Here is a 23,042-nt window from a genome sequence, read left to right on the forward strand (position 1 = left end):
TCCTCTGTATCTCCTAGTACCAGAGTGGCCTCACCATCCCTGATGAAATTGACTCTTCATTGTCTGTCTCCCTCCCTAGGGTTTGTACACTGCTGTTTCCCCAGTCTCTTCACAGTGTCTGGCTCACATTAGACACTTAATAAATATTTCCTGGTTGTTGAATGAATGCCAAAAAATAGCCCAAGATGGCTGAAGTGTAGGGTATATGGTAAAAGTAAAAAAACCAGGAAAATGGGAAACGGACTTTGGCCCGTGGTTAGGGCGTCCGTCTACCATATGGGAGGTCCGCGGTTCAAGCCGTGGGCCTCCTTGACCCGTGTGGAGCTGGCCATGAGCAGTGCTGATGCGCGCAAGGAGTGCCGTGCCACGCAAGGGTGTCCCCCGCGTGGGGGAGCCCCACGCGCAAGGAGTGCGCCCGTGAGGAAAGCCGCCCAGCGTGAAAAGAAAGAGCAGCCTGCCCAGGAATGGCGCCGCCCACACTTCCCGTGCCGCTGACGACAACAGAAGCGGACAAAGAAACAAGACGCAGCAAATAGACACCGAGAACAGACAACCAGGGGAGGGGGGGAAATTAAATAAATAAATAAATCTTTAAAAAAAAAAAACCAGGAAAGATAGATTGGAGAAGATTACAGAGGGCATGAATGCTATGTTTGGTAATCATCAGGGCTGTTTGCCAAATATTTCTGCTTCTACCCCCTTTTGGGCACATGTGATTGCACTTTCTGGTTACCTTATGATGGAATGGGATCATATGACAAGCTTTGGCCACTAAGTTTTGAGTAGAAGTGACGTGTGTCATTTCCTGGTCAAAGCATTTAATTGTCAGTACAAGGTACTCCAGAGCTCTCTTTTCCCTCTGGCAAGACTCCATCTGACTGCATCCTTGAGCCGCTAGAAATGAGCAGAGTCTTCCTGTTGACTTGTGAGGGACATGTAACAGGAGCAAGAAATAAACCTTTGTTGTTCTAATCCACGGACATTTGTAAATTGCTTGCTCATGTGGCATAGCCTAATTTATCCTCACTCTTGCACTCTTATACACTTGGAAGTTCATTAGATAAGTCATTGGGAACCATTAAGAATTTCTCTTTTTTTTGTAAACAAGGGATTAATAATCAGAGCTGGATTTTGGGAAGACTAGTTTCAACATCCTTTTTAATGATAGATTTGGGAGAAAGAGGAGCTGAAGTCAGGAAGAGCAGTTATGATTTATTTCTCAAACTCATTTCCCCTGGAACTGTCTTTCAGGAGTTGTTAACTGATGTGCAATCAGAAAATGCCCACATGATAAAATAAATTTGGAAAACACTATATATAATACGGCCTTTTCAGAATGTTTACAGTACAATTTTGTCAATTAAATGTTTTAGATTTTATTTGGTTGAATTTAGGAAACAGCAGCAGACCACGCAGGTGGATTTGTATGTCAGACACTGGCAGTCTGGGCTGAGGTAGAAAGAGGAGTTAAGTCTAGCCATGTTTGTGGATTTTGCAGTCACTCACTCCGCTGTGGTGAAGGCTAAGGACAATCAGGGGAGGGTGGCTGTGGTAGATTGAATCACATACCCCAACAAACACATATTCTTAATTTTAATCCATGTTCCTGCGGGGGTGAATCCGTTATAAAAAGGACCTTTAGAAGATGTTATTTTTGGTTAAGGTGTAGCCAACTAAAGCAAGGTGGGCCTTAATGTGGATTACTAGGGGCCTTAGAAAGAGAACCCAGAAGTCACAGTCACCAGAAAGGAAAGGACCGGCCATATGGCAGGAGGCTGAGATATATGCCAAGGAACCTGAAGAATTGCTGGCAGCCAGCCAGCACCAGAACATTACCGACCCCAGGGGAAAGCACCGTCCTGCCAATGCCTTGATTTGGACTTCTGGTCTCTGAGACTGTGAGCCAATAAATTCCTGTTGTTAAGTCAAACCCATTGTGTGGTACTTGTGATATCGGCTCAAGCAAAGGAAGATCAATCAATACTCTATCCAATGTGCGAAAAGCCAATGAGGAAAAGGAGTTAGAGATTGAAAAATCAGAATCCTGGACATACCCAGAGAGTGAAAAAACGATTAGGCAAGCAGAATCAAAGGGTGGAAACCAGGTTACAAAGGACTTCGGAGCCAGCGAATGGTGAGGAAATAAGAGGCAATGATTGCATAAAACAGTTTATAGATGCTGTTAATATGAAATGGAATGTTAGTATGAGGCAGAATAGCAGGTTGGGGAGTTGTTTGTTTTACTTTAGTTTGATATTTAAGATAGGAAGATTCAAGCACTTTTCTAAAGAGAAAGAAGGGACTGGCAAGGCATTAAAGATGCAAGAGATGGAGTCGTTGGCAACGGGCGGGTTCAAGGATCAAAGCTTGGCGAGGAACTCTTTATCTTTGAAAGGGCTGAAGAGGTTTCTTTCTCTGAGGGAAGAAGAAGGAGGACATGATGGGCACAAGTAGAGAAGAGTAATAAGGGGAAGAGGATGGAAATTTAACTAAGTTCTTTTTGGGTGATATGAAGAGTATGAGTTAAATAAGAAACCAAAATTACCTGACATGTCAGCAATGAGTGGATTTGAGATGAGCAGAAAAAGCCTGGCACAGGTACTATTGGGAGTCATTAGAGATTAGCATAAGTATTACCCATCATGGAAGCACTACTGGAATTCTGGACAGAGTCATTCTTGGTTGTGCAGGACTGCCCTGTGCAGTGCAGGACATTTAGCATTGCTGGGCTCTGCCCACTTAAAATCACTATTGCTCCCATCTTTGGAATAACGTAAAATTACTCCCAACACCTTCCAAATGCCCTGAGCTGAGACTCTCTTAGCTCATGCTATACGTCCTGATACGACCTATGTTGTGGAAGCAGAGAGATTCAGTGATCGCGTATTGAAGGCCAGGACTCAGGAACATTCTTGAGAAGGAAAAACTTATTAACGACCGGCAGGGTCTGGGGACTTCTGTCCAAAAAGCCAAGGAGTGTGGGATCTAGGTTATTTTTATGTAAGAGACATTCGTGGGTGGCGGCCAGGAGAGGTTTAGTCATTTGTTTGAATACCAGCTAAGCTTGAATTAGCATATTGCCCACCCTCCAGGTAAGCCTGAATTAACACATTGCCCACATTCCATCTGGATATAACTTTGAATACACATTCAGTCTACATCCTATCTGATTATTTAAAGCATATAGGGCCTACATTATACAGAATTAGATAATTTTGAATTCATGCATAGGCTATATTACCTACAGCAGAATCAAATTGCATCTTCCCCAGGAACACTTAGGAACCTAGGATCAGAGTACAGTAGTTTTTAAAACTTTGGTAAGGAGACAGTAAAAGAGTTTTTCCTAGACTTCCCCCCCCCATTGACTGAGAATAATTATATCTGTTCTGAAGCTTCCTCCATAGATCTGTTACCAGTATGAGCAATTCCTAAGAACACATAGCCTTTTAGAGCCAAATACAGTTGCACAGGAGTTTAAGTATTGCTGATTTAGTGGCACTTTTATAGGTAATGTATGTCTAAACCCTGATCCAAATCCTGGTTTGTAACCCTGGCCCTTTGCCCAGGATGTGGAGGCATGGTTGGGCCAGAGTAAAAGTACATGAGGGAGGTTAAAAGGAAATTAGAGGGCTTAACTTTTAAGAGATCCCCAGCTCAGTTCTCAGGACAGAGCACTGCTGTCCAATACAAACATGGACCAAGTCTTGGCAATTTGAAAATACAGCCACTGACCTGGCCCAACAGACACAGACCTAGATATGTTGACATAGTGCAGGTCTGTCTATGAAAGACTTATAACTGCCCAGACAGAGACATGATCTAAGATAAATATCAAAATAATTCACCAGGACTGATACTTGGTATTACCTTAGAGCTAGGCTGCATATTTTGTTTATCTGTCCCTGCCCAAATTTGCTTAAGAGAGTCTCAGGTTGCCTTTCCAACTAATCAGGCTTACCTGAACCTGTCCTGTCTCTATATGGCTGACCTGCCAAAAATTTCACCCTATTGGGGCCCTAATGTACTGGGTCATGACCCTCAAATAAGCTTTGACCGTGATTGTCCAGTCACGGTCCTAGCTCATTTCAAGCACTCCCCCCACTTATGGAAATCTGTCAGGTCTTGGTCTCTGATTAAAACTCTTGCCTAAACCTTTTAAATGCAATGAATGCTCTGTCTTCTAACTCTTGTTAGTCAAAGTATTGTAGCCTTTTCCCACCCCCATAGCTACTGCTCTGGTATTCCCAACAGTCTCAACTAGGCCAAGGCATCCACCCCTTAAGATCCACCTCTAGGATGAAGGTGGGGCTTTCGGTGGCTTTGTTTGGGGGAGAACGAGTATGAAGAATAATGTATAGCCTCACTGCTGCTTTTAGCCAGGCAGAAAATACTAATGAGCTAAAATAAAGCTTGTAATGTTAATATTTAAATAAGGCCATATTGCATATCAGAGACTGCAGCAAGGTTATTTATGTAGAAGTAGTAACATCTAAACTGCTTTTAGATTTGCATGTTCTGAATGTGGATTTTGGACTGTAAATAAATTTATGTAATTATTGATTCGATTCCTCTGTGGTTTTAGATTCCTGGCTGCTAAAGCAAATATCATGCAATTGGTTGGCTTAAATAACAGGAATTTATTGGCTCATACTTTTGTGGCAAGGAGAAGTCCAAAATCATGGTGTCATCAAGGTGATGCTTTCTCCCAGGAGATTGTAGTGTTCTGATCCTGGCTGCTGGGGATCCTTCGTCCGTGGTCCTTGGCTTTTCTGTCACATGATGATGTCTACAGCGGTAGCTCCTGGCTTTTCCCTTCTCTTATGGCTTCCATTGACTTTCAGCTTCTGGCTGCTCCCTGTGGTTTCTCTCTTTCTGCCTGAATTTCCTTCTGCTCTTTCAGGATGCCAGTTAGAGGAACAAGACCCATCCTCATTGATTTGGGTCATGCCTTAACTGAAGTAACCTCATCAAAAGGTCTTATTTATAATGGGTTCACATTCACAGGAACGGATTAAAACGACGAGCATATGTTCTGGCGTACACCACGCCATGCCACTATATTTTGATATTAGATTAAACTGTTAAAGTAGATGAACTTCTAAAATCAGTCATGAGAAGATGAACAGAAGCAAAATGATGATGAAATAGTAAACTGATAAGAAAAATTGTGCCATTTATTTTTCAACCATCACATTAATAATCATTTTTAAAGAAAACATTGTATAATTATGTGAAACAACACATACGTAATTTAATTTTAAAAAATAAATAATATCATGCCTATTGAATATATTTCTTATACTCTGTAAAAAATATTTTTAATTTAAAGAAAATTAGACTATTTACTTCCTATTTACAGTGAACAACCAAGAGACTTGTATTTAACTGATAAAATTTCCTTGACATATGATACAATTATATTAAGATTTCTGACCCTGAGGCAACATGTACAGGAGCAATATGCTGTTATGGCCAACATCTCTACAATGACTCCGATAATATAAACTTAGTTTTTCTATATTCGTATTTCTTTAAAATATATTGCACTTCATATTTTAATCATATAATAAGTGTCTGTCTATCAGTATTTCCATTAAAATTTTTCTCTAGCCGTGCCCCACAGCTTTCCCATGTTCCAGATTTAACATTTGATCCACCCAGTTTAGCACATAACCAGAGTGTCTTACATTGACCTCTTATTTAATTCATTTCCCTGGTCTTAAACTATTATGATAAATGAAATTTTAAAAGTCAACTATTAGAAAATAATTTAAGTGATACTGAAATAGTAAACTGATTAGAAGAAAAATTGTTTAGTTTACTTTTCATTGAAAATGTTAATCATTTTTAAAAAGAAAACATAATCATGTCAAACAACAAGATATAGATACTCCAAATCTTGTCAATTTAAGAAGTGTACAAAAGTGGGTCAGTTTAGCAAGATCACTGGTTAGTTTTGAAGGACATCAATATGCCTTAGGGATTTTGGTATCCTCCATAACATGGACAAAAGATAAAAGTCCTAGAATCAGAATAAAAGCTATCCATCTCCTATTTATAAGCCAAAATATAAATGTGGTAATTCAGTCACTTAATTAGAACCATACCTTTTTACTGAATTCCCTTCAAGTTGTTCTTTGTGCAGAATAAGTTGACAGTAATTTTCTATGGTCTGAGCAGTAGAACTCTCTTTTTAAGTATGGATAACAGAGAGGATGCTATGCTGTGATAGCTATTGCATACAAAATGGATCATTAGCAAGATCATATGCTGGAGATTGAGATGACTGGTTATTTGAGTATCTCAACTTGATTCTGTGAGAATACTGTGCATTAAAGGGCCAGAGGCAAGGATGGGAGTGAGAAGAATTTGTGTGGGGAATGGTGAAAAAAATTGTTGCTGTCAAAATGAATCTCTTCGTGGTGAATGTTATTTTCCCCACTTTGACAACGTCCAGAGTTTATCTAATTTAGGGTAGCCACCTTAAATATAAGACATACCTAAATATTGCAAGGGACATGCTTATACTCGAAATTATTTGTTGTTTATCTGAAATTCTGATTTAACAGGATATCCTGTAATTTATCTGGCAACCATACTAGGGATATTATGAAATTTTATGAAATTTTAAGAGAATTCATTTTCACTCCTTTAATTTTTGAAACTAATCATGTGCCACATAGCTGCAACTTGCAAAAAGATGATGGAAGAGTGATCCAAAATAAAATGAAGAATGCTATGATACTAATTTCAAAAGATTATACGTTTCACAAAGCCAAGGATCTTGGCTTTCAAGCTTACTCCCCTCACCATTCCTCTACACTCACAACTGATGTTCTAGGGACTAGGAGGGGCTCAAATATTTGTGGAGTGAAAAAGAGCAGGAATAAATGTGTAAGATTTTTTTGAAAATGCAAACTCTTCTTTTTGATCATCAGGAAAAAAGTGTTGGCTAACCCATTCCTTTTAGCCACCTCAGCTCAAACAACCTGATAGCAACTACTGGGGAAGCTGAAGTATACAAACTGGCTGTGGCCATAATCCAGTTTACTTGTCAGGTATAGACAAAGTACCAATGGATTTGCTGTATATAGAGATTCAGATACAGATTCCTTTTATAAGAAATTTGTATACTTTCATTCTTTTCAGTTTATAAACTTACTACACAGTAGAGACTTAAGTCTATACTGATCTCTATGTACTATTTTTTACTAAAGAACAATGGCTTTTACCATCTAGTTTGAAGCATTCACTAGAAAATAGTATTATTATTCTTTGGATTTTAGTAAAAAAAGATGAGAAAATGATATTCCATGAGGTAAAAAGGCAGAGGAACCAGGGAAGTTAAGGAGAAAAAGAATGGATCTGGCAATTTCTGTAGAGGAAAAGAGGAGAGAGAAGAAATTCTAAGAGGTGAAGAGCTATTCTTTAAAAAATATATAAATAAGGGGGAAATATATGAATAAGGAAAAATAAAAATATGTTGTTAATAAAGAAAAAGCAGACTATCTAGAGAATATTAGGGAAAAGATGATTAAAAGGGAGATCATGGCAAAAGGCCAATTCATTGAATAAGTGAATTGTAAAATATGAGATGGTAGTGGATTTTCTGGCTCCAAGTATATTTATTTATTTATTTATTTATTTATTTCTCTCCCCTCCCCGCCCCCCCCACACACCCCAGTGGTCTGTTCTCTGTGTCTATTTGCTGCATCTTCTTTGTCCGCTTCTGTTGTCATCAGCGGCACAGGAATCTGTGTTTCTTTTGGTTGCGTCATCTTCTTGTGTCAGCTCTCTGTGTGTGCAGCGCCATTCCTGGGCAGGCTGCACTTTCTTTCGCGCTGGGCAGCTCTCCTTATGGGGCGCACTCTTTGAATGTGGGGCTCCCCTATGCGGGGACACCCCTGCGTGGCACGGTACTCCTTGCCCACATCAGCATTGTGCATGGGCCAGCTCAACATGGGTCAAGGAGGCCCGGGGCTTGAACCTTGGACCTCCCATGTGGTAGACGGACGTCCTAACCACTGGGCCAAGTCCGCCACCTTCAAGTATATTTAAATAGTTAACTTTTGTCAAAATGAATTATTACATTGAGAGTCACAGGTTATTTGAAACACACAATTTTGTTTGTTGCTATGTAAGCAAGTCAGGAATACGGCTTTACAGCACTGGAAAACTAAATATAACTTAACCAATCTAGTAAATAAAACTTCATTTAACTGGTGGAATCCCAAATGAAAACCCAAATGACTGAAATCTATTTTAAAGATGCGCAAATAGTTTTTACAAGCAAAAAGATACCCATATTTGCAAAGTTACCTTGTCCCTGCTTCTTGTATAGTCCAGATCTTCTAAGCAATATGTCAGTGAGCCACTTGGTATATCTACCAGTGGAAGAAAATTGAAGAGATACATGTAAAAAAAATTAAAAGACCGTTCTATGGAATGCAATTGTTTTAACACAGAAGTTTCAATAAGCCACTGAGTTAGTCAATATTAGATATTCCCCTTTCAGAGGAATCTATTCTCAGTGAGGCAGACATGTATGTTTTGATGAAGAAAAACTTTCAGATTTCTACAAAAAAACAATAATAAAATGGGAGTAGACAACAATGTCAATTGAAATACTTGCACCATTTTTAGATAAATATAATTCATAAATTGCTAGAAGGAAAAGAGTTACAGTATCAATTAAGAAATGGGAAGCAGAACATGACAGATTCTTTCTTTTTACGGTGATTATCTGGGAATAATGACTTTTTGTCTAGACTCTAAATCCACATCTAATCTTCATGGGAGACCAAATCGTAACACTCATCAAAGTTGAACAGCATTTAATATAATGCAATAAAGTATGCACTGAAGACCAAAAGTTCATCAAAATAAATGTAAAAATGTATAAAAACGTTAAGACCTCTTTAATTTTAGAGTGAAAACCATTCCAAACAAGTGGGAAAAAACATCCTCAATTATAAAATATCCATAAAGCAATTTATGTAAGCATACAAATATTAAAATTAAGCTAAGAATGGACAACCAGTAAGATGGCGGCGGAATAAGGAGTTATTTCAGTCAGCTCCTGCTATAGGACAGTTAGTAAACACACAGAAATATCTGGAGCTTGGTGAAGCACCTGTTTGGGGGCTTCAGGGGGCCAGAAGAGTATCCCACAACATACTTGAAGGGATGGAAGGGAAAGACTGCCCAACTGCAGAGAAGATTCCTATGTAGAGCACTCCAAGCCCCAGAGGCTGGTGCCCATCCTCCACTGGAGGCACAAGCCGCCTCTCCAGCTGTTCTGTGGCTAGAATTGAAAGCTACACTTCCCAAAAAAGGTGAAGGAAGAGATGGTTGGGCACCAACTTCAGCTACTGATGAGTAAATCTGGGATGCTAAAGAATAACCAAAGAAACAGCTAAAGTTTGAGCCTATCCAAGTCAGAAAGAGGTTAGTAGCCACCATCTTAACTCCATGCCTGGCATGAGGGGAAGTGGGTCAGACCAGTATAAGTGGGGACTGGCTTCTTTCCATCCAGATCAGACTGCAGCTCTAGCCTAGGCCCCAGTGCCACCTCCAGCAGGGGGGAACTGTGGGACCCTGTGCCAGCCTCTCTGGGAAATTACCAGTCAAACTGCAGTGGCCAATGATTATCCTACTCTGGAAGTACAAGCCACCCCAGGAGCTATTCTGTGGCTGGAAATGGAAGCTCCATTTCTCAGAAACAGGGGAGGAGGAGATGGTTAGCTGCCAATTTCAGCTACTGATTGGTAGATTTGGCTGGCTGGGGTCTGGCCCAAGGAACAGCTGGCATGTGAATCTGTTCAAGTAAGAAAGAGGTCAGTGGCAACCATTTTGATTCTGCTCCCAGCCTGGAACAAAAATCACACTGATGGTAGGAACCAGTTTCTTTCACCCAGACTGGACTGCAGTCCTAGACTAGGCTTCAGCCCCACCTCTGGCAGGAAGGAGGCTGGGGGGACCTGCACCAGCCTATCCAGGTAATTGCAAGTACCTTTGGTTGACACAGACTGAATAATTTGAGGTCTACCAGGGCAACTGTGGTCATCTTGGACCTGCACTCAGTAGAATGCTACCCACACCTACAGCTCCATCCCTACCACAGGCAGGGTAGAAAGAGGCAAGAAGCTTCATTAGTCTCTCTGGGCAACTATAGTCTAGGACTGCATTACTTGGATTATTCCACACAGCTGTGACTCTGTCTGTACCCTTGGCAAAGGAGAAAGTTGAGAGAAGCTTCATGAGTCCCTGGGGAAATGAGGGTAGCTTGAGCTTTCACAGCTTATAGCACCAATAAGCTGCTACTGCACAACCAGCAAGGAAGAAATGGCAGGAAGCCCTAAACTGAAGAGAAAACTGCACCCAAAATAAATATCTAGTACGCCAGGTGCCAAGACACCAACAAAAAATTACAGTCCACACCAAGAAACAGAAGCTATGGTCCAGTTAAAGGAACAAGATAAACCTCCAGATGACATAAAGGAGTTGAGAAAACTAATCATAGATGTTCAAACAAATCTCCTTAATAAATTCAATGAGATGGCTAAAGAGGTTAAGGATTTTAAGAAGACACTGGATGAGCACAAAGAAGAATTTGAAAGCATACACAGAAAAACAGCAGATCTTATGGGAATGAAAGGTGCAATGAATGAAATTTTTAAAAACTGGAATCATATAATAGCAGATTTGAGGAAGCAGAAGAAAAGATTGGTGAGCTTAAAGAAATGGCCTCTGAAAGTGGACATACAAAAGAACAGATGAAGAAAATAATGGAAAATATTGAACAAGGTCTCAGGGAACTAAATGACAGCAAAATGTATGCAGACATAGGTGTCATGGATGTTCCAGAAGGAGAAGAGAAGGTAAAAGGAACAGAAGGAATATTTGAAGAAATAATGGTAGAAAATTTCCCAACCCTATTGAAGGACATAGATGTCCATGTCTAAGAAGCACAATCTACTCCCATCCAAAAACATCTGAATAGACCAACTCTGAGACACATACTAATCAGAATGTCAAATGCCAAAGGCAAAGAGAGAATTCTGAGGACAGCAAGAGAAAAGCAATGCATAACATATAAGGAATACCCAGTAAGACTGAGTGCTGGTTTCTCACCAGAAACCAAGGAGGCAAGAAGACAGTGATGTGATATATTTAAGATACTACAAAAGAAAAACTTCCAGCCAAGAATCTTATATCCAGCAAGAATGTCTTTCAAAAATGAGGGCAAGTTTAGAATATTCACAGATAAACTGAGAGAATTTCTAAGCAAGAGACCAGATTTTCAGGAAATACTAAAGGGTATGCTGAGCCTGAAAAGACAGGAGAGAGAGGCCTGGAAGAGAGTCTAGAAATGAAGCTGATATCAATAAATGTAACTAGAAATGTCAAAAGAGTGGTGACAATAAAATATGACAGATAAAACTCAAATAGTTATGAATAAACTTAACCAATGATGTAAAGCACTTGTATTCACAAAATTGCAACTCAATGTTAAAAGAAATCAAAAAAGGCCTAAATAACTGGAAGAACATTCCATGTTCATGGATTGGAAGACTAAATATCATTAAGAAGTCAGTTCTACTCAAATTGATAAACAAATTCAATGCAATCCTGATAAAAACTCCACCAGCATTTTAAAAAAATTGAAAACACGTTTATAAAATTTATTTGGAAGGGTAAGAGGTCCTGAATAGCCAGAAACATCATAAAAAGGAAAAGCAAACCCTCATCTCCAGACTTAAAATCATATTACCAAGCTATAGTGGTAAAAATAGCATGCTACTGGCATAAAGACAGACACTTAGACCAATGGAACCAAATTCAGGGTTCAGAAATAGACCCTCACATGTATGGTCAAGTGATTTTTGACTACCTTGTCAAACCATACAGCTCAGGCAGAACAGTCCATTAAAGAAAGAAAGAAAGAGGACCCTTATCTCACATCTTATCAAAAAATTAACTCAAAAAATGTATCAAAAACCTGAAAAGTAAAGCAAGAACCATAAAACTTCTAGAAGAAATTGTAGGAAAACATCTTCAAGACCTAGTGGTAGGTGGTGGATTCTTAAAGGAGATAAGATGAGGACTGAGATTGACTACTGATGTTTAATGTATGTAGAAGTTTCAATTAGCTTTACTGTAAAAGTGTGGAAATGTATAGACTGGATAGTAACACACAGTGAGTAACAGTTAGTTTATAAATGGGAATGTGACTCAGAAATGATAGTCTAGGGATTTAAATGCCAATTGACAGAATGCTAGAGAATAATCTACAAACTGAATAACACAGTAAACCAAGAGGTGGATGAGAATTATGGTTGATGGTACAGATGCAAAAGTGTCCTTTGTGAGCTAGAGCAAAATGTACATCATTACTGCAGGGTGTTGGGAATGTGAAAAATACAACTGGAGTGACCTATGGACTGTGGTCAGCAGTAATAATATAATATTCTTGAGTTTATGCCAAAGATGTATTGTGTTGATACTGATGCAGAATGGAAAATGTGAGCCAAATGTACACTATGGATGTGGTAACAATCAGATGATATTATCTTACCTGTAACAAATGTTCCACCACAGTATGGTGTGTTGATAGAGGGGTGTTGTTTGGGACTTCTGTACTGTGCATGATTGTTTTATAAGTTTACAACTTCTGTCATAAAAAATACATTTATAAAATAATAATAGGGTGGGTTGGGGGGAAAACACACCAAATGTAAGATAAGGACCATAATTAGTAGGAAGATTTGAAAATATTCTTTCATACTTTGTAAAAACATCTCACAACAATGCAAGGTTTGGTGGAGGGTTGATGTATGGGACCTCTGTATGATGTTATGCATGTTTGCTTTGAAAGTTCACAACTTGTACTCTACACTTAATTGTTTATGTATGTTCATATGTAAATGCTATAAAAATAATAATAGGGTGGGTTGGGGGAAATACTTTGGTTAGTAGTAATATTTTTACAATGCTCTTTAATCATTATTTTAAAATGTTTAACAACAATGCAAGTTATTGGTGGTAGGCTGAGTTATGAGAGTCCTGTTTGATATTATATACGTTTGTTTTGTAAGTTCACAACTATTACTATACACTTATTGTTTATTCATGTTTATGTATGAGTGATATACTTCAATAAGTTAATTTTTTAAATTCCACTAAGAAGGTCATGGACAACCACAGTATAAGTCTTTTAAATTTAGAAATAGTCTGCATTTTGTATTCAGAATGTACAGTTCATACACCTTAGTTGAATAACCCAGTCCCTCAATGACAGGATTCCAATTTCACATACCATGACATAGTAAGTGAGAGTAAACCATAATTATTATTTACTTCACACTCACAGAGCAAAGCATGTAGCTATGTTGCCTCCTTGCCTCTCAGTGATAAAACCACATGGCATTTTACAAAGATAAATAACTGAGAGAGGAACTTGGCCAAGATGAAAGTGCCACTAAGAAACGAAGTCATAATGCTGGAAGTAAAATCTGAATAGAATGTACATGGAGCTATAGAAGAAACAGCTGACAGTGGTAATGTTTACAACTGCTGCTTTTTGAAAGATGCTCAGATATGCAGTCGGAAGAACTTATTGAAGGAACCCAAATGTGGAAAGTGGTTATGACTAAAAGGATGAAGACATCGCGGCGAAGTGACACCAGCAAAATGCACTTCATATTAAATGAATTCTCGGAGATATTGCACAACATTGAAAACATAAAGGATAAAATGTTGGAAGCTGATCCAAACTTAGAAAGGCTTATGACAAGTAAGAGCAGATCCTTGGATTTATTTTTACCTTCCTGAACCTGAAACTCTACAGGACTGAGAGCTTGCCAAATCTCTCCCTCTCTTTCTGAGTCAAATGTTCCATTTGTGACTATTTTCCATAGCGAGCATTGCCTTTGTGCACTCTTCCCTTCCTGCCTCCACAGGAGTGTCAGGATTCCCCTCCAGCTAGCATAAGCACACTCCCTGCAAGTCTGTCTCCATAAATCAAGCCTAAAACCTACCCTTCCACTTCTGTAGGACTATTTTTATTTATGCAAGAATAACTTTTACATCTGCTTTGTTCCTCTCATCCAAGACAGAGAAGAGACAAAAAAATAAGACAGAGAAGAGAAATCATGTAGAATGGATGAAATTCACTTTCTTGTAGGCTCATCATTTTTTTTATGGACCCTCGGACTATTCACTATCTATTAGGAACTCCAAATCTCCCAGCTGTCTCTTGTATGCCACATGGAGGTCCTTACCATGCCCTGACTTTCAGTAAACCATGTTACTACTTCCTGACAAAGTTTCCTACAGACTCGTCATATCATTGTTATCTACCAAAATACACTGGAGGAAAGAATAAGTACTGAAGAATGGGAAGAATAACTGCTTTACAGAAAATACCAGGTAGAGAAAATACACATACCTTTTATTTTTATTTTTTAGATTTTATTTATTTATCTATTTCCCTCCCCTCACCCCCCACCCCGGTTGTCTGTTCTCTGTGTCTATTTGCTGCGTCTTCTTTGTCCGTTTCTGTTGTTGTCAGCGGCACGGGAATCTGTGTTTCTTTTTGTTGCGTCATCTTGTGTCAGCTCTCCATGTGTGCGGCACCATTCCTGGGCAGGCTGCACTTTCTTTCACGCTGGGCAGCTCTCTTTACGGGCGCGCTCCTTGTGCATGGGGCTCCCCTACACAGGGACATACCTGCATGGCACGGCACTCCTTGCACGCATCAGCACTGTGCATGGGCCAGCTGCACACGGGTCAAGGAGGCCCGGGGTTTGAACTGCGGACCTCCCATGTGGTAGATGATGCCCTAACCACTGGGCCAAGTCAGCTGCCAATACACATACCTTTTAGGTCATCATCTATCTTGGTTAAATTAGGTGAAGACAATGTCTCTGGTATTAAGGTGACATCTATGTCAAAGGTTTCAACATGTTCTCCGTTAATGTGAACAGCAAAATGAAAGAAATATTTTAAGTCAGGAAATGGAAAAACAAGGAAGTTTTTTATGAATAAAAGGATCTATACTTGTAATTTAGTTTAATTGGAATGCTAATTGGTCAGTTCTTTACCAACTCAGAAGTTCTCTTTTTTTAAGCTTTCATGGAACTGTGTGGAGCCTACGGCTTTGCCATTTCATTTTGTGCCAAAAAGCATAACCTGTATCCAATTTCTCTTCTTTTCTTCTACTGGGGAAGTGCTCCTCTCTCAGGAGTTCCTGCCACCTACCTGCTGATGGTAAAGAGAAAATGACAGTGAACTCTATATGGACGTCTGGGGTAAACTAAGTTGAAGAAGCAATAGTAAGGGATGCGGACTTGCCCCAGTGGATGGGGCGTCCATCTACCACATGGGAGGTCCGCTGTTCAAAGCCCGGGCCTCCTTGACCTGTGTGGAACTGGCCCATGCGCAGTGCTGCTGCATGAAAGGAGTGCCCTGTCACACAGAGGTGTCCCCCGAGTAGGGGAGCCCCACACCCAAGGAGTGCACCCGTAAGGAGAGCTGCCCAGCACAAAGGAAAGTGCAGCCTGCCCAGGAATGGTGCTACCCACACGGAGAATTGACACAGCAAGACGATGCAACAAAAAGAAACACAGGTTCCCATGCCATGGACAACAGAAGTGGACAAAAAGAAGAACACGAGCAAATGGACACAGAAAACAGACAACTGGGGCGAAGGGGAGAGAAATAAATAAAATAAATCTTTAAAAAAAAAAAGAAGTGATACTAAATATGACCCTGAGGCTGGCTCCAGAATCAAAGACTCTTTGTTTCTTGTGGTTGGATGATTGATGGCTGCCTCAGCAGCCTCCCTGGAAAAGCATGTCCAGTTTCTTCACCCAGTACTCTGAGAATTCAAGCAGGTCTAAGACATGTCTTCTCCCAAGTGCCAGGTCCTCACAATGGAGCATTCTGTCCCATAAACAATGTCAGCTTCACCATTTTATCAGGAAGTAGGGAACCTAACTCATGAACTAATGTTCAGTCAACTTGCTTTGTGACAGAAAACCTAGAATAGCAAGACTTTAAAAAAGATTTATAGGACAGCATTAGTTTATATGATTATATAAGGGTAGAGCCATGTCTTTTCTTCTTTGTGATCTAGTGCCTAGCACAATCAGTACCTGCAAATTACCAACTCAGTGAATGTTGTACTAAACTGTATGAGTTTTATTTATTTGTTATTTTCCAGAATGATCTTTGCAATTACTCTTGAGCCTCTTCATGATCAGTGGAACCTGCAAGCGCATAGTAAAGAGGCAATAAATCATGGTTTGATTGACTCAATCATTCCTTTTTCTCTTATTCATATATTCCAGCTTTTTGTTTGTCTTTTTTATTTCCAAGTTCTTCTACCTAACTAAATGGCATCCTCACTCTCCTCCATCCTGTCCAGCCTACTTAATACTACTGCTTAGTTTTCCTTGCTTAAGGTTCCTAAAAAGAAAGTGTTTAAATGTGAATGAATTGTGCTACTGTTATTTTAATAAACAGAAGGGTTGGCATTTTGCCCATGATTCTTGCTATTGCAAGTTCTGGGCAAAACTGAGATCTCTGGCATCAGAAATGTTACTCATTATGAGTCCTTGGCAGACCAAGACTGAGCTGAGATGGCAAAAATGGATACAGTCACACTGAAGTCATTACTAGGTACTTACCTACAGGTTCTCATTCAAGATATGCTCTTTCCACATTCAAAGAAAAACACTTAAGCAGAGGCATTTGAATATTCCCTCCTAAAAATTATCTTTTAAATATGTTCAGATGGAGACCTTCACCAGCCTGAGAATACACTTAAAATTCATTTCCCTAATGGTTAGTATATCACAGTGGCCTGTGAAGAGCAGATCAGTGGACTTGTCCTTTTATTAATCAGTGAAAAGGAAACTTTCTAAAACTAATGATAAAAGTAAGCTCTAAATCCTTTTTAAAAATTAGTTTTAAGTTCATTCCGCACATTGACAGTCTAGAAACTCCTTATCAATTTGTTCTGACAATTTCCAGTAACTATATCTGGAGACCTGCAGATGGCCACTATCCACTCGTTTTCATCATGGGACATTTCCATTGTCCATGACTAGGGAGACTAGAACATTCTAAGTTTCAATGACATTACTGGTACTCAAGTTGCCAGGAATACCACTGAAGAATTCATCAATGTAAACATCATATTGTGTTATTGTACTCTCTTATACTCTAAGCAATTAGGCTTCCACAGCAGAAGACAATTCAGGAAGACAATGGTTCAGGTGGATATAAGGATGAGTCCAAAAATGACTGCATAGGAAGAATTTTTTATTGTTCTTTTTTTTAATTAGAGAAGTTGTAGGTTTACAGAAAACTTATTCATAAAATACAGAGTTCCCATATATCACCCTATTAGTAACAAGTTCATTAGTGTGGTACTTTTGTTACAAATCATGAAAGAACATTTTATAACTGTACTATCAACTATCCATTGTTTACAATAGGACTCACTGTGTTGTACAGCCCTATGCTTTTCTTCTTCAAATTTTTATTCTAGTAACATATACACAACCTAAAATTTCCCCTTTTAAGCATGCTCATATATATAATTCTATATTCCTATTTACATTTACAATGTTGTGCAGTCATCACCACCATCCATAATACAATATGTTTTTCTTTAAGATTTATTTTTTTATTTATTTATCACCCCCACCCCCACCCCAGTTGTTTGTACTCACTATCTGCTCTCTGTGTCTGTTCATTGGGTACTCTGTGTCTGCTTGTCTTCTTTTTAGGAGGCACCAGGCCCAGGACTTCCTATGTGGGAGAGAGGCGCTCAATTTCTTGAGCCACATCCGCTCCCTGCTTGTTGTCTCTCTCATTGTGTTTGTCTCCTCATTGCATCATCTTGTTGTGTCAGCTCACTGCATCAACTTGCTGTCTTGTGTCTTCTTTAGGAGGCACTAGGAACTGAATCAGGGACCTCCCAAGTGATAGGTGGGTGCCCAACTGCTTGAGCCACATCTCCTTCCCTAACAATGGTTTTCTATAAAGGTGAAATAGCTCCAAGGAGCTTATTGTTGGGAATATTGAGAGTCTCACATGCTTCTAATTGGTATTAGGGGAGACAATCGAAAGGGAGAGGAAATTATTCAGAGAGATAGTGGCTTACAGGTTTCCATCATTAATGAAAGAACAAATTATCTGGTACAAGAGCCCAGTGAATCCCAAATAGGTTAAATATGAAGAAATGCATGCATAGACGCAACTTGGTAAAACTGCATAATACCAAAAACAAAAAGAAATCTTTAAAGAAGTCAGAAAGGGAGGGATATAAAATCAATAGATTGCCAAACTGGTAGCTGATTTCTCAGCAGCAATAGCAGAATAATCAAAGTGCTCTAATTTTAGCCAAGAGATACACCTGGTGAAACAGTCTTTCAAAAATAGGAGAGAAACACATTTTTAAGACAAAAACTGAGATTTCCACCAATAGACCCATATCAAAGACATTTTTTAATCATTTTTTCCCAATACGAAATTGTTGATTACCTTTTCTTTGGTTAATGCTTTATCAAGTTCCCTTACTGGAACTTGGTGGTGGTAGCTGAAATAGTTCATACATTCTTGGTTGCTCCTTATGTCATTTTCTTAAAAAAAATTGTACTTTATTGAGGTGTAATTTATAGATATTAAAATGCCCAAATATCAAGTGTATAGCTTAATGAGCATAAACACACATACATATGAACATGTATATGTATATGCATATATACATAGGTTTGTATGTATATATATAACAATCATGTAGATCAAGATATAGAACCTTTTCTAGTCAATAGCAACTTCTCCCACCCCTGCTCCAGAAACAGTCACTATTCTGAAATCTCTCACCATATGCTGGTTTTGTCTGTTCTTGATTTTTGTATAAATGGAACCATACAGGATATCCTTGTTTACGCTGACTTCTTTCATCAACAAAATGTTACTGAGAGCCAAAGGAAGAAGGAAAAAGTTCCTAGAAGGGAGGTTGGCATGAGATGCAATAGTTGGTAAGTAGACTGTATATAAGAATAGTACTTATTTCTCATTTGTGGAATTAGAAAAAAATAAGTTAAAACCACAGTGGCATATGTGGACTGACCAACTGACCTTGGGTTGCCAAAGACATTGTATATTTTTTTGAAACCCTGCATACCAGGAACTCTCTGAGTCCCAGGCAAACCAGGAAGGTTGGTCACTCTAAATATGTCTGGACGAGTGATTGGAGTTACATTGTAGGGTCCTCACATTGTTTGGGAGGAAGGAAAAGAGCCTGAGTAATATTTCTAGAGTGATCATAAAAAGAATAGAAGGGAGTTTAAATTTCAAAGTGGAAGCAGGAACAAATGAAATGAATTAGTTTACAAAAAAAAATCACAGTGTTCAGTTAATCAAAAAGAGGACAAGAAAGAAGAAAGAAGCAGACAGGGTGAGACAAATAGAAAGCCAAAATAAGATGGAAATAAATCCAAATATATTGGTAAGCACAATAAATGTCAATTGATTAATTTCTCCAGTTAAAGACATGATGTCACCTGGATTTGGACATGCAAACACACAAATTCAGCTGTTTATAATAGTTACATCTACAGCATAATGACACGAAGGTAAAAGTATATAAAAAAAGAAAATACTAATAAAAAGTTAGGTAATACAGCTATATTAATATTAACAAAGTATATCTTAAGAGAAAAAGCACTGACAGATATTAAAACAGTTACTATATAATGAAAAAAGGTTCACTTCACAAGTTCTGCACTTGCATGCATTTAATAACATAACTTCAAAATATAAAAAGAAAAATTAAAATAACTACAATGAGAAATTGAAAATTCTACCATTGTAGAATGAGATTGTAACAGAGTCCCTTAGGAAACAATAGCTCAAACAGCCAAAAGGAAAAAAAAAATCTGTTGGAATATAGAAGATTTAGACAATGTAATTGACATGCTTAAACTAAAAGATATATATGCATTTCTGCACTTACTAAATACAGAGTGCACATTGTTTTCAAGCATACAAGGAACATCTAAGAAAGTAACCATATATGAAGCTCTAAAGCAAATCTAAAGACATTTCTATTGAATAGCATCAATAGATCATTCTTTTATCATAAATATAATTAGGTTAGAAATCAGTAACAAAATGATACATAAAAAAACTACATACAAAAAATATACTTCTAGATAACTCATGAGGTAAAAGGCAACATAATAGGAATTAGAAAATTATAATGAAAAATATTGAAAGCACACAATTTCAAAACATGCAGGATGTAGGCACTTGATATTTATAGACTTAAATCTTTATATGAGAAAAGAAGAAAGACTGAAAAATAAAGAGCAACATAAGAAGGAAAAGTTAGGAAATAAAGATTAGAGCAGACATGAATGAAATAGAAGATAAACATAAAACAGAGTGGGGAAAAAAGCCATATATTGGTCTTTGAACAAATAATAAAATTTACAACCCTCTAGCAAGATTAAACATGATAAAAATGGAGAAAGCATAGAGAAACAATGTCAGAACAACATAGGGGAATTACTGCAAATGCAAAAGATTAAAAATATAATATGTTGTGTTTGATTTATGGTAATACATTTGAAAGAAATAAAATGACATGTTCCTGGAAAAATATACCATAGAATTAATTTGAGAAAAACTGAAAAATTGAATCCCCCTGATTCATTTAAAATGAATCAGTAAAGCTTTTTTCCCACATAGAAAGCACCAGGTACAAATAGCTTTATAGACATGCTCTATAAAAGGAAAAGATCATTTTAACCTACTTCCAGAACATAGAAAAAAGGAGAGAACATAATGCAAATAATTTTGTTGGGTTAATATAGCTTTGGGGGAAGCGGATGTGGCTCAAGTAGTTGGGTGCCCATCTACCACATGGGAGGTCCTGGGCTGGTTTGGGGTGCCTCCTAAAGAAGACCAGCAAAACAGCAAGTTGACGTCAACCAGATGATGCAAGAAGAAAAACACAACGATAAACACAACAAGCAGGGAGCGGAGGTGGCTCAAGCACCTCCAAGGAACAGACACAGAGAGCAGGCACTGAGTGTAAACAAAGGGGGTGTGGGGGATGGGGGAGGAGAAATAAACAAACACATCTTTAAAATACACATATAGCTTTGGAATCAAACCATGGAAAATTTTCAATTAATCTCCCAATGACAGATACAAAAATCATAGAAAAAATCTATCACAAGCTAAACTGAGCAATGTATATCATGTTCAAGATGGATTGATTCTAGGAATGCAAGGTTGACTTAATGTTATCAAATCTCTTACTCTAATACTTTACCTTAACAGACTATGAAGAAAGAAACATAAAATTGTCTCCAGATATGAGGAATTATAAAACTTTATTGAGACTATGTTAAAGAGCTGAGCAGGCCCAGGCTCGTCCCCACCTGGTGCTGGCACTGGAGAGGGGAGCCACCTTGGAGAGGAAAAGGAACGTGGGGGCAACCGTGGCAGGGTTAGCCTCCATGTCACCTAATCATGGGCTCTCCTGATTGTAACTGGTTTAGAAGCACAGTCCTCCTTAAAAAGATTATCGTAGATGATGATGACAGTAAGATATGGTCGCTCTACGATGCCCGGGAGTATCAGGTGTCCACTCATATTTCTCTCCCCAGTGAGTGGAACTGCGCATGTATTTTTCCAGCAGATTTTGGCCCTGACTGGATGGGGTTACCGGGTTATAGCTTTGCAGTATCCAGTTGTTTATTGGGACCATCTTGAATTCTGTGATGGATTCAGAAAACTTTTAGACCATCTGCAATTAGATAAAGTTCTTCTTTTTGGGGCTTCCCCGGGAGGCTTTTTGGCCCAGAAATTTGCTGAGTACACTCATAAATCTCACAGAGTCCATTCCCTCATCCTCTGCAATTCCTTCAGTGACACCTGTATCTTTAACCAAACTTGGACTGCAAAAGGCTTTTGGCTGATGCCAGCATTTATGCTAAACATAATAGTCCTTGGAAATTTTTCATCTGGGCCAGTGGGCCCAATAATGGCTGATACCATTGATTTCACGGTGGATAGCCTGGAAAGTTTGGGTCACAGTGAACTGGCCTCCAGACTTGGGCTGAATTGTCAAAATTCTTATGTGGAGCCTCATAAAATTCGGGACATACTTGTAACTATTATGGATGTGTTTGACCAGAGTGCACTTTCAACGAAGCTAAAGAAGAAAGAAGGTACAAAGTATATCCAAACGCTTCCAGGGCTCGCCTTAAAACAGTGGGCAATTTCCCGTACCTGTGCCGAGCCGCAGCGGTGAAGCTTTATGCACGAGTACATTTGCTGCAATTGCACGGAACCAAATACATGGCCATTGACTCGTCGATGGTCAGTGACCAGAAACTTGAGGTCCAGAAAAGCGACCTCAGCATGAGTCCGGAGGAGCAATAGCCTAGCTTCTCCCTTACTGAGGAGTCAACCCAGTGTGTCCTTGAACAAGCAGCGAGGTCAGCGCGCTCTGTCTTGCTCGCGCTTTGGAACAACGACTTAACTGTGACTTCGCCACAGGCGGCACGTCTCCTAAGCCAGCGTAACTGTCCCCTCTTCAGTGTTTTTTTGTTTTTTTGTTTGTTTATTATGTTGGTTTTTTTAGCTTTTGAATTTGAAGACTCCCATTTTAAGAACTGTGAAAATTTTGCTACCAGAAGCCTTCACCACTGTGCTCTTTAGTGAAGGTTAATTTCTGAGGTTTGGAACTTTTGTGGACTTCTTTGCTTTTCCATTCTCTTCTTTACTTCTCTCTCTCTTTCTTTTTATGTTATTTGTTGTAAATGCTGCGTAACCAATTGTGTATTAGGACATTGGTTATTTTTTTGCTTCCTTGGTTATAACCATTATCAGAGTGCCAAGGTTATCTCCTCACTGTTTGCTCTCCTCTAAATCAACTACTTTTAAATTTCTAACTAAGCAAATTATTTTGAGTTTTAGCTGTTGTCTTTCTAGCCAACACAATCACT

The 23,042-nt window shown here is 38.8% G+C and overlaps 1 pseudogene; it reads left to right on the plus strand.

Moving 5' to 3' along the window:
* The first annotated feature begins 21,561 nt into the window (after positions 1-21,561).
* On the plus strand, positions 21,562-22,476 carry LOC101442796 (maspardin-like; annotated as a pseudogene).
* The last annotated feature ends 566 nt before the right edge of the window (positions 22,477-23,042 follow it).

Source organism: Dasypus novemcinctus, chromosome 1 (genome assembly GCF_030445035.2).
Source record: "Dasypus novemcinctus isolate mDasNov1 chromosome 1, mDasNov1.1.hap2, whole genome shotgun sequence".
NCBI lineage: Eukaryota > Metazoa > Chordata > Mammalia > Cingulata > Dasypodidae > Dasypus > Dasypus novemcinctus.